Raw genomic sequence first — 7,782 nt, 5'->3', positions numbered from 1 at the left:
ATACACAGCCTGTGTTTTTGGCGGAATGAATTAATTACTTGTCTGTTTAGTGATACTTCCCACTGCACTGCACTTCTGATCAGCTGCCCCAGGTGTCTTTCTTTGAAATGTAAGGACAATTTGCTAATAGAGATCCTTTACCAACAGATATTTTCAGGTTCCTAGTGGAGAACAATAGTTTACAAGATATTATTACCTTTATCTTTGCCATTCAAAGGGTTAAATCGTTCATTATGTTTTCAACCTGTGAACAAAACTACTTAAGGAACAAAATAAGAGAGAGAATGATTTTCAAACAGTTAATACTGAACTAGGTTCTGACAGAGCCAATCTAAAAGTTGTGGACTCATCCCTTTCTGAATTGTCAGAAGCAGTAAAACTTTACAACTTTTTTTTTTGGGGGGGGGGTCCACACCTGGCAGCGCTCAGGGGTTACTCCTGGCTCTGTGCTCAGAAATCGCTCCTGGCAGGCACGGGAGACCATATGAGATGCCGGGATTCGAATCACTGTCAGTCCTGGATCGGCCTCTTGCAAAGCAAACACCCTACCGCTATGCTATCTCTCTGGCTCCCAGAAGCAGTAAAACTTTAAAGAGATCTACTAAGCTATTAGGAAAAAGCAAAGAGTATTTCATATTTTGTTTTTCTTTTTTTTGTTTTTGTTTTTGTTTTTGGGTCACACCCGGCGGTGCTCAGGGTCCTGGCTGGCTGCTCAGAAATAGCTCCTGGCAGGCACGGGGGACCATATGGGACACCAGGATTCGAACCAACCACCTTAGGTTCTGGATCGGCTGCTTGCAAGGCAAGCACCGCTGTGCTATCTCTCCGGGCCCGTCATTTTTTGTTTTAAATAAAATTTATCTTTAGATCATTTTTACTTTTTATTTGTTCTTTGGGCCACACCCAACAGTGCTTGAGGTTCATTCTTTTCGGTGCTCAGGGGATTACGCAGCACAGAGATCAAACCCAGAGCTCCCACATGAAAAACATGTGATTAGTTTGTTGAACTATTTAGATCATTATTTTTTTTTTTTTTTAGTTTCTTTAATTGTATTGTTTTTACTTGGGGCCCACATTCAGCAATGTGGTGGGGGGTAGGGTGTTAGGGTATACTCCCTGAATGCTCAGGAATTGCATCTGGCAGTGATAGAATTTGAACCTGAACCTTCTACTTGCAAAGCAAGCGTTCCAGCCCATTGAACTATCTCTTCAGTTTCAAAATTTATATATATATATAGATAGATATATATAGATATAGATAGATATAGATATAGATATAAATAAATATATTATTTCTTTTGCCTTTTTTTGGAAGGACACTCGGCAGCACTCTGGGGTTACTCCTGGCTGGCTCTGCGGTCAATAATTACTTCTGGCAGGTTCAGGGAACCATATGAGATACCAGGGGTAGAACCTGGATTGGCTGCATTTAAGACAAATGGCCTACCCACTGTGCTATCGTTCCAGGCTATAACACAAACCAAAAACATAACAAATAAAAGTCATGCTTTATTTTGCTTTTGCGAGAGTTAGAATTCACAGCTTCAAACATGCAAAGCACTTGTTCTTTTGCAAATCTACTTCCTCAGTTCCAGGATTTATTTTCATGCCTTTAAATTAAAAAATCTCAAGATGCAATAGGATACAAAGCTTTTTTAAAAAAATTAATTATAGGGGCCGAAGAGATAGCATGGAGGTAAGGCATTTACATTTCATGCAGAAGGTCATTGGTTCAAATCCCGGTGTCCCATATGGTTCCCCGTGCCTGCCAGGAGCAATTTCTGAGCATGGAGCCAAGAGTAACCCCGGAGCATTGCCGGTGTGACCCAAAAACCACAAAAATTTTTTTAATTAAAGAACCATGGCTTACAAAGTTATTGATAGTTGAGTTTTAGGCATATAATATTTCAACACCAATCCCACCACCAGTGGAGTGTCAACTCCCATCACAAGTGCTCCCATACTTGTTCATCTCCCACCCCCCAACAGGGGTTACTCCTGGCTCTGTGCTCAGAAATCACTCCTGGCAGGCTCAGGGGAACCATATGGGATGCCAGAAATCAAACCGGGGTCTGCCCTAGGTAAACTGCATGCAAGGCAAATGCTCTCCCGCTGTGCTATCACTCCAGTCTCTCCACTCCTATTTTTTTTTTTTTTTTTTGGTTTTTTGGGCCACACCCTGTGACGCTCAGGGGTTACTCCTGGCTATGCGCTCAGAAGTTGCTCCTGGCTTCTTGGGGGACCATATGGGACGCCGGGGGATCGAACCGCAGTCCGCCCTATGCTAGCGCAGGTAAGGCAGGCACCTTACCTCCAGCGCCACCGCCCGGCCCCCTCTCCACTCCTATTTTGTTGAGTTTTTTTTTTTATCATAACTGAATGTTGGATCTTGTCAAAAACTTTTTCTGCACAATTAATATAACCATACGGTTTTTATCTTTCCTTTTATTAATGTCTGCATTACGTTAATTGACTTGCAGTATAAAAAGCTTTAAGAACTACAATATTAAAAACATGGGACAACTTCAGAAATGGGTGAATTTTTACTTTTTGTGTGTGTGTGTGTGTTAGGGGCCACACATAGCTGTGCTCTGAGTTTAATCTAGATGAGCTCAGGGGAGCGTGTATGGTGCCGGATATCAAACCTGGGTCAGCTGTGCACAAGGCAAGAGCCCTACCCAATGTATATGACTCGGGCCTTTTATTTGTTTGAGGTTTTTGTTTGAATTTTTGAGGAGGTGGGGAAGGGAGGGGTGCCACGCCTGGCAGGTTTCAGGGCTTTCTCCTGACTCTGCACAAGGTCTGGCCTACACACTGTACTACTGCTTACCCCCCTTTATTTTCCTTTTATTTAAACACCATGGTTACAAAGTTGTTCATGATTGAGTTTCAGTCTTACAATGTACACGCCCTTCACCTATGAACATTTCCTGCCAGGAATGTCCCCAATTTCCCTCCCTTCCTTCCCCCTGCCTTCCTCTGGGGAACGCATTTTATTCCTCTCCCCCTTTTTTTCTTTTAGAAATTACACTATCTTTGTTTTGGGGTCACACCCAGCAGTGCTCAGGGCTGACTTCTGGCAATGCTCTCAGGGATCTGAGGTGTCAGGGATCCAACTCGGGTCAGTGGCATGCAAGACAAGTGAGAAATGTGCAAACTTTTGTAAAAGACTAAGCCATAGGGGCTGGAGGGATAGCACAGCATTGGGGCATTTGCCTTGCATGCTGCCAATACAGGATGGACCCTGGTTCGAATCCTGGCATCCCACATGGTCTCCTGAGCCTGCTAGGAGTGACTTCTGAGTGTAGAGCCAGGAGTAACCCCTGAGTGCCGCCGGGTGTGACCCGAAAGCAAAGCAAAACAAAAAGACCAAGCCATAGATAGAATTCAGTAGATCTTCCTACTGGAGCTAGAAAGATAGTACAGTGGGCAGGGCACTTGTCTTGCATGCAGCCAACCCAAGCATTCCACACAGTCCTCTGAATGCTGCCAGGAGTGCAGGGCCAGGACTAATTCCTGACCATTGCCAGTGCCCCTCCCAACGTAAAAAAAAAAGGTTTACCTACTGATGATTTCATGAAATCTCTCTAGATATTTTTGTTTTATGGTTGTTTTTTTGTTTTTTGTTTTTTTTTGGTTTTGGGTCACAAATGGCACTGCTCAAGGTTTATTCCTGTTGTTACTCAGGTGACCTACGTAGTAACTCAGATCTATCTAACCTGGGCCTCCTGCATGCAAAGCATGAGCTCAAGCCTGGTGAACTAGAGCTCCCAAGAGATTCTGGCCTCATAAATATTTTTAAAAGTCAATTTAAGGGGCTAGAGTGATGCTTGCCTTATACTCTACTGAACTGGGTTTGATCCTCAGCATTCATTCTCCCAGGTTCCCTGGGCACCCCTGGGAATAATCCCTGAGTTACAGAGCTAGGAACAAGCCCTGAACACTGCTGGTTGTGATCCCCAAATCAAAAATAAATAAATTTTAAGAGTCAATTTAGGGCCCGGAGAGATAGCGCAGCGGCGTTTGCCTTGCAAGCAGCTGATCCAGGACCAAAGGTGGTTGGTTCGAATCCCGGTGTCCCATATGGTCCCCCGTGCCTGCCAGGAGCTATTTCTGAGCAGACAGCCAAGAGTAACCCCTGAGCACCGCTGGGTGTGGCCCAAAAAAAAAAAAAAAAAAAAAAGAGTCAATTTAATCACTGTAAGAGAAAACTATAAACTGGCAAATTGGGTTGAGAAAAACCCATCAGGGACCGGAGAGATAGCATGGAGGTAAGGCGTTTGCCTTTCATGCAGGAGGTCATTGGTTCGAATCCCGGCGTCCCATATGGTCTCCCGTGCCTGCCAGGAGCAATTTCTGAGCCTGGATCCAGGAATAACCCCTGAGCACTGCCGGGTGTGACTCAAAAACCACACACACACACACAAAAAAAAAAAAAAAAAAAAAAAAAAGGAAAGAAAAAGAGAGAGAAAAACCCATCAAAATGCAGATATGGTATTTATAACATGTTTTGAGTATGTTATAAGCAAGAGTCCCAGCTCAGTCACAAATCCCAGGCTGGGACTCCTGTTCTCAGCTTCCTGGTTTGGGGTTTGGAAGCTGGCGTCCCTTTGAGCAGACCTGCGATGATAACAACAGAGGACTGAGTGGCCACTTTCCAAAAGGGCGGACCTAAGGCAGGGTGATAAACACGCTGTCTCCTGGAAAAGTCCCACATGGGCTTGGCCTGACCTCCAGGAAACTTGTAAAACTACTGCATTCTCTTGCCCTAATTCCATTCATTTCACAGACATTCTTTGCAATTTTCTGCCATGCTCTTGCCTAAGTGCTACAGGTATGCAGGCTAAGTGGGTGAGGGGAGGGGGGGAAATAAACAACAGATAAACTGAAAGAGGTCCTGACCTCTAATTCTTAGTCTGGTTTTGTTTTGTTTTGGTTTGGTTTTTGGTTTTTGGTTTTTGGGTCACACCCGGCAGCGCTCAGGGGTTACTCCTGGCTCTATGCTCCGAAATCACTCCTGGCAAGCTCAGGGGACCATATGGGATGCTGGGATTCAAACCACGTCCTTCTGCATGAAAGGCAAACGCCTTACCTCCATGCTATCTCCCCAGCCCTACAGTCTGTTTTTAATGAGTTGTTTTTTTCATCCCACTTCCCCCCTGCCCTTTTTTGTGTATAATGTTCTTAATGGGGGATGGTGATATTCTCACATGCTGAAGGGTTGCTTTTTTTTTTTTTAACCATACCTGGTGATGATCAGGGCTTACTCCTAGCTCAGGAACCACTCCTGGTAGACCTCAGGGGACCATCTGGTATGCAGGGGATTGAACCCTGGTTAGCTTCATACAAGGCAAGCACCCTAAAAGCTGTACTATCTCTCCAGGTCCAAGTTGCATTTTGGGGGATTATTTTAGTTTATTTGAGAGTCAAGTCCATCCTTTAAGCTCTCCCCCATCTTTCTTTTCTTTTCTTTTCTTTTTTTTTTTTTTTGGTTGTTTTTGTTTTGTTTTTTGGGGCCACACCTGTTTGATGCTCAGGGGTTACTCCTGGCTAAGCGCTCAGAAATTGCCTCTGGCTTAGGGAACCATATGGGATGCCGGGGGATCAAACCGAGGTCCTTCCTTGGCAAGGCAGACACCTTAACACTAGCGCCACCTCTCCGGCCCCATCTTTCTTTTCTTTTCTTTTCATTTTTTTTTGGATGTGGTTTGGGGCCACATCTGGTGGTGCTCAGGGATTACTCAGAAATTGGCCCTCGCAGGCTCAGGGGACTGACTATACAGGATGCTGGGAATCGAGCCTGGGTCTATCCTGGGTTGGCCGCATGCAAGACAAACGTCGTGTCACCATGCTATCTCTCTGGCCCTTCTCTCTGTCTTTCTGTACACATTGTATTTGCAGTGCTCCCCAGGGTTCTGGCCCTTGGCTGGGTGCTCTAATATACTTGGTTGCTGTGCCCTAGAAATCACACACTTTGTTGTGGTTCTCAAGATGTCCATTAGCAGAGGTCCTGGGATCCCACTCAGTATGTGGGCCATGCTTGCAGGGCAGATACCTTTTACCTTTCATCTATACCCAAGATCCCCCTTTTCCCGGTCTTATCAGTGAGTTAGCTCATCACATGTTTGACTGGGATTCCGTACCTTCTGCTCAGTTTCCTGTTTCTGGGTTATCTCCATTCTCGACAGGAGGGAGCATGCTGCACGGGTCAGTGTGTCCACTCACCAAGAGAACCAGAGAACACCCTGACTGGCTTCCAAAGTATCAATTAAGAACTGCTCTTGGGTACAAATGGCTCCCAGGAGCATACGGAGTCTCCTGATCCGCTTATCTCCAGGCTGATCACTGGTTCAGTCCTGCCCAAGTTGTTGAAAGCCTGTTTGTTTGATGACAAACAGGAGAAATGTCCCTGCTGGAATTCTGGGCCTGGGAGAGGCCTGGAAGCTGATGCCTTCATAGGTTTGTTTGGGGAATACTTAAGCTAGAACAGTCTGTGACACTTCTCTCCCCCTTCCCATCGAAACAGCATTTGAAGAGAAACCAGACTCCCAACCCCTGGGGTGGGGTGGGGTGTGGAGGCTTGGCGGGGAGATGAAGGGTCGGGATGTCAGCCTGAGATCATCCAGGAAGCTCTGAAGAAATCACCCTGATCTCTTCGCTTCTGTCACCCTTTGCAGCTGGTTCGTAAGCCCTTGCCCTGTCAGGGATTTCACATCCTTCCCGAGGTAGGCGGTGTAGGTTTTATTATCACAGTTCTGCAGCTGAAGAGAAGGGGCAGGTCACGTGGCGAACAAGCGTTGGGCTGGAGCTCCAGGCCGGGCTTCCTGACAGTCTCTGGTCCTGTCTCCTCAGTCTCAAGGCTCACAGTCGAGGCAGGTGTGGGCTTTCTTCCTGGATGGAGGGGTGCTAGTGGCCCCTGCTCTTCACCCAGTACCTCCACCAGTTGTGACCTTGGGCTTGTCCTTGAAAGCCCTTTCTACTTCTGGAAAGTAAGCATGGTACTAGCATCTTAGTCACAAACTGTCCAGTTGTGCACTGAGGTAGAGCAAACATACCCACTATACTTACCTGGCAGGGGAAATACCATGATCACAAAGGTGGTTTCCCCAGGGCGAGGCTTATCCATTGCACTCCAGATGTGCTGACCCCTGCGATTTCCCCAAATGTGGGAAACTCAATGGCATAATTTGTGGTAGTGAGGGACTGCGTTTGAGCTCTCCCGGGGGGGGGGGGGGGGAACACACCTACTACCAGGCACTGGGCGGAGTTTTGCTTAGGGTAGCCTTCATCAAGTAGGCCTTTTGGGCTCCCTCCCTGATGCTCCTTCACCTGGGCCCACTTGGTCTCCTTTTCCATTTCTCTTTATTGATTTTGGGGCCATACTCAGTGATGCGCACGGTTACTCTTGGCGCTGCACAAAGGTGTCACTCCTGGTGGGCTCAGGGGGCCATATGGGATCAAACCCAGGTTAGCTACATTCAAGGTAAGCACCTTCCTTACCCATTTCTCTGGCCTTCCTTTTCCTTTTCGAAGTACTTTCCACTCAGCTTTTTGAGCAGGGAAGCTGTGGACCTCACCTGGGATTGCTCAGAAGCTACTCCTGGTGGTGCTCAGGGGACTTTGTGAGGTGCCAGAGATTTTTTTTTTTTTTTTTTTTTGGTTTTTGGGCCACACCCGTTTGATGCTCAGGGGTTACTCCTGGCTATGTGCTCAGAAATCGCCCCTGGCTTGGGGGGACCATATGGGACGCCGGGGGATCGAACCGTGGTCCTTCCTTGGCTA

At 46.6% G+C, this 7,782-nt stretch overlaps 1 non-coding gene across 1 annotated transcript; it reads left to right on the top strand.

The window, feature by feature from the left end:
* Positions 1-7,060: 7,060 nt before the first annotated feature.
* LOC125996777 (U1 spliceosomal RNA) lies at positions 7,061-7,224 on the top strand. The gene has a single exon (XR_007491455.1). It is a non-coding gene; the product is annotated as a U1 spliceosomal RNA (small nuclear RNA).
* The last annotated feature ends 558 nt before the right edge of the window (positions 7,225-7,782 follow it).

This window comes from Suncus etruscus, chromosome 18, assembly GCF_024139225.1.
Source record: "Suncus etruscus isolate mSunEtr1 chromosome 18, mSunEtr1.pri.cur, whole genome shotgun sequence".
Taxonomy (NCBI): Eukaryota; Metazoa; Chordata; class Mammalia; order Eulipotyphla; family Soricidae; genus Suncus; species Suncus etruscus.
The sequence above is the reverse complement of the archived record's forward strand: the minus strand, read 5'-3'. Positions and strand labels throughout refer to the sequence as shown.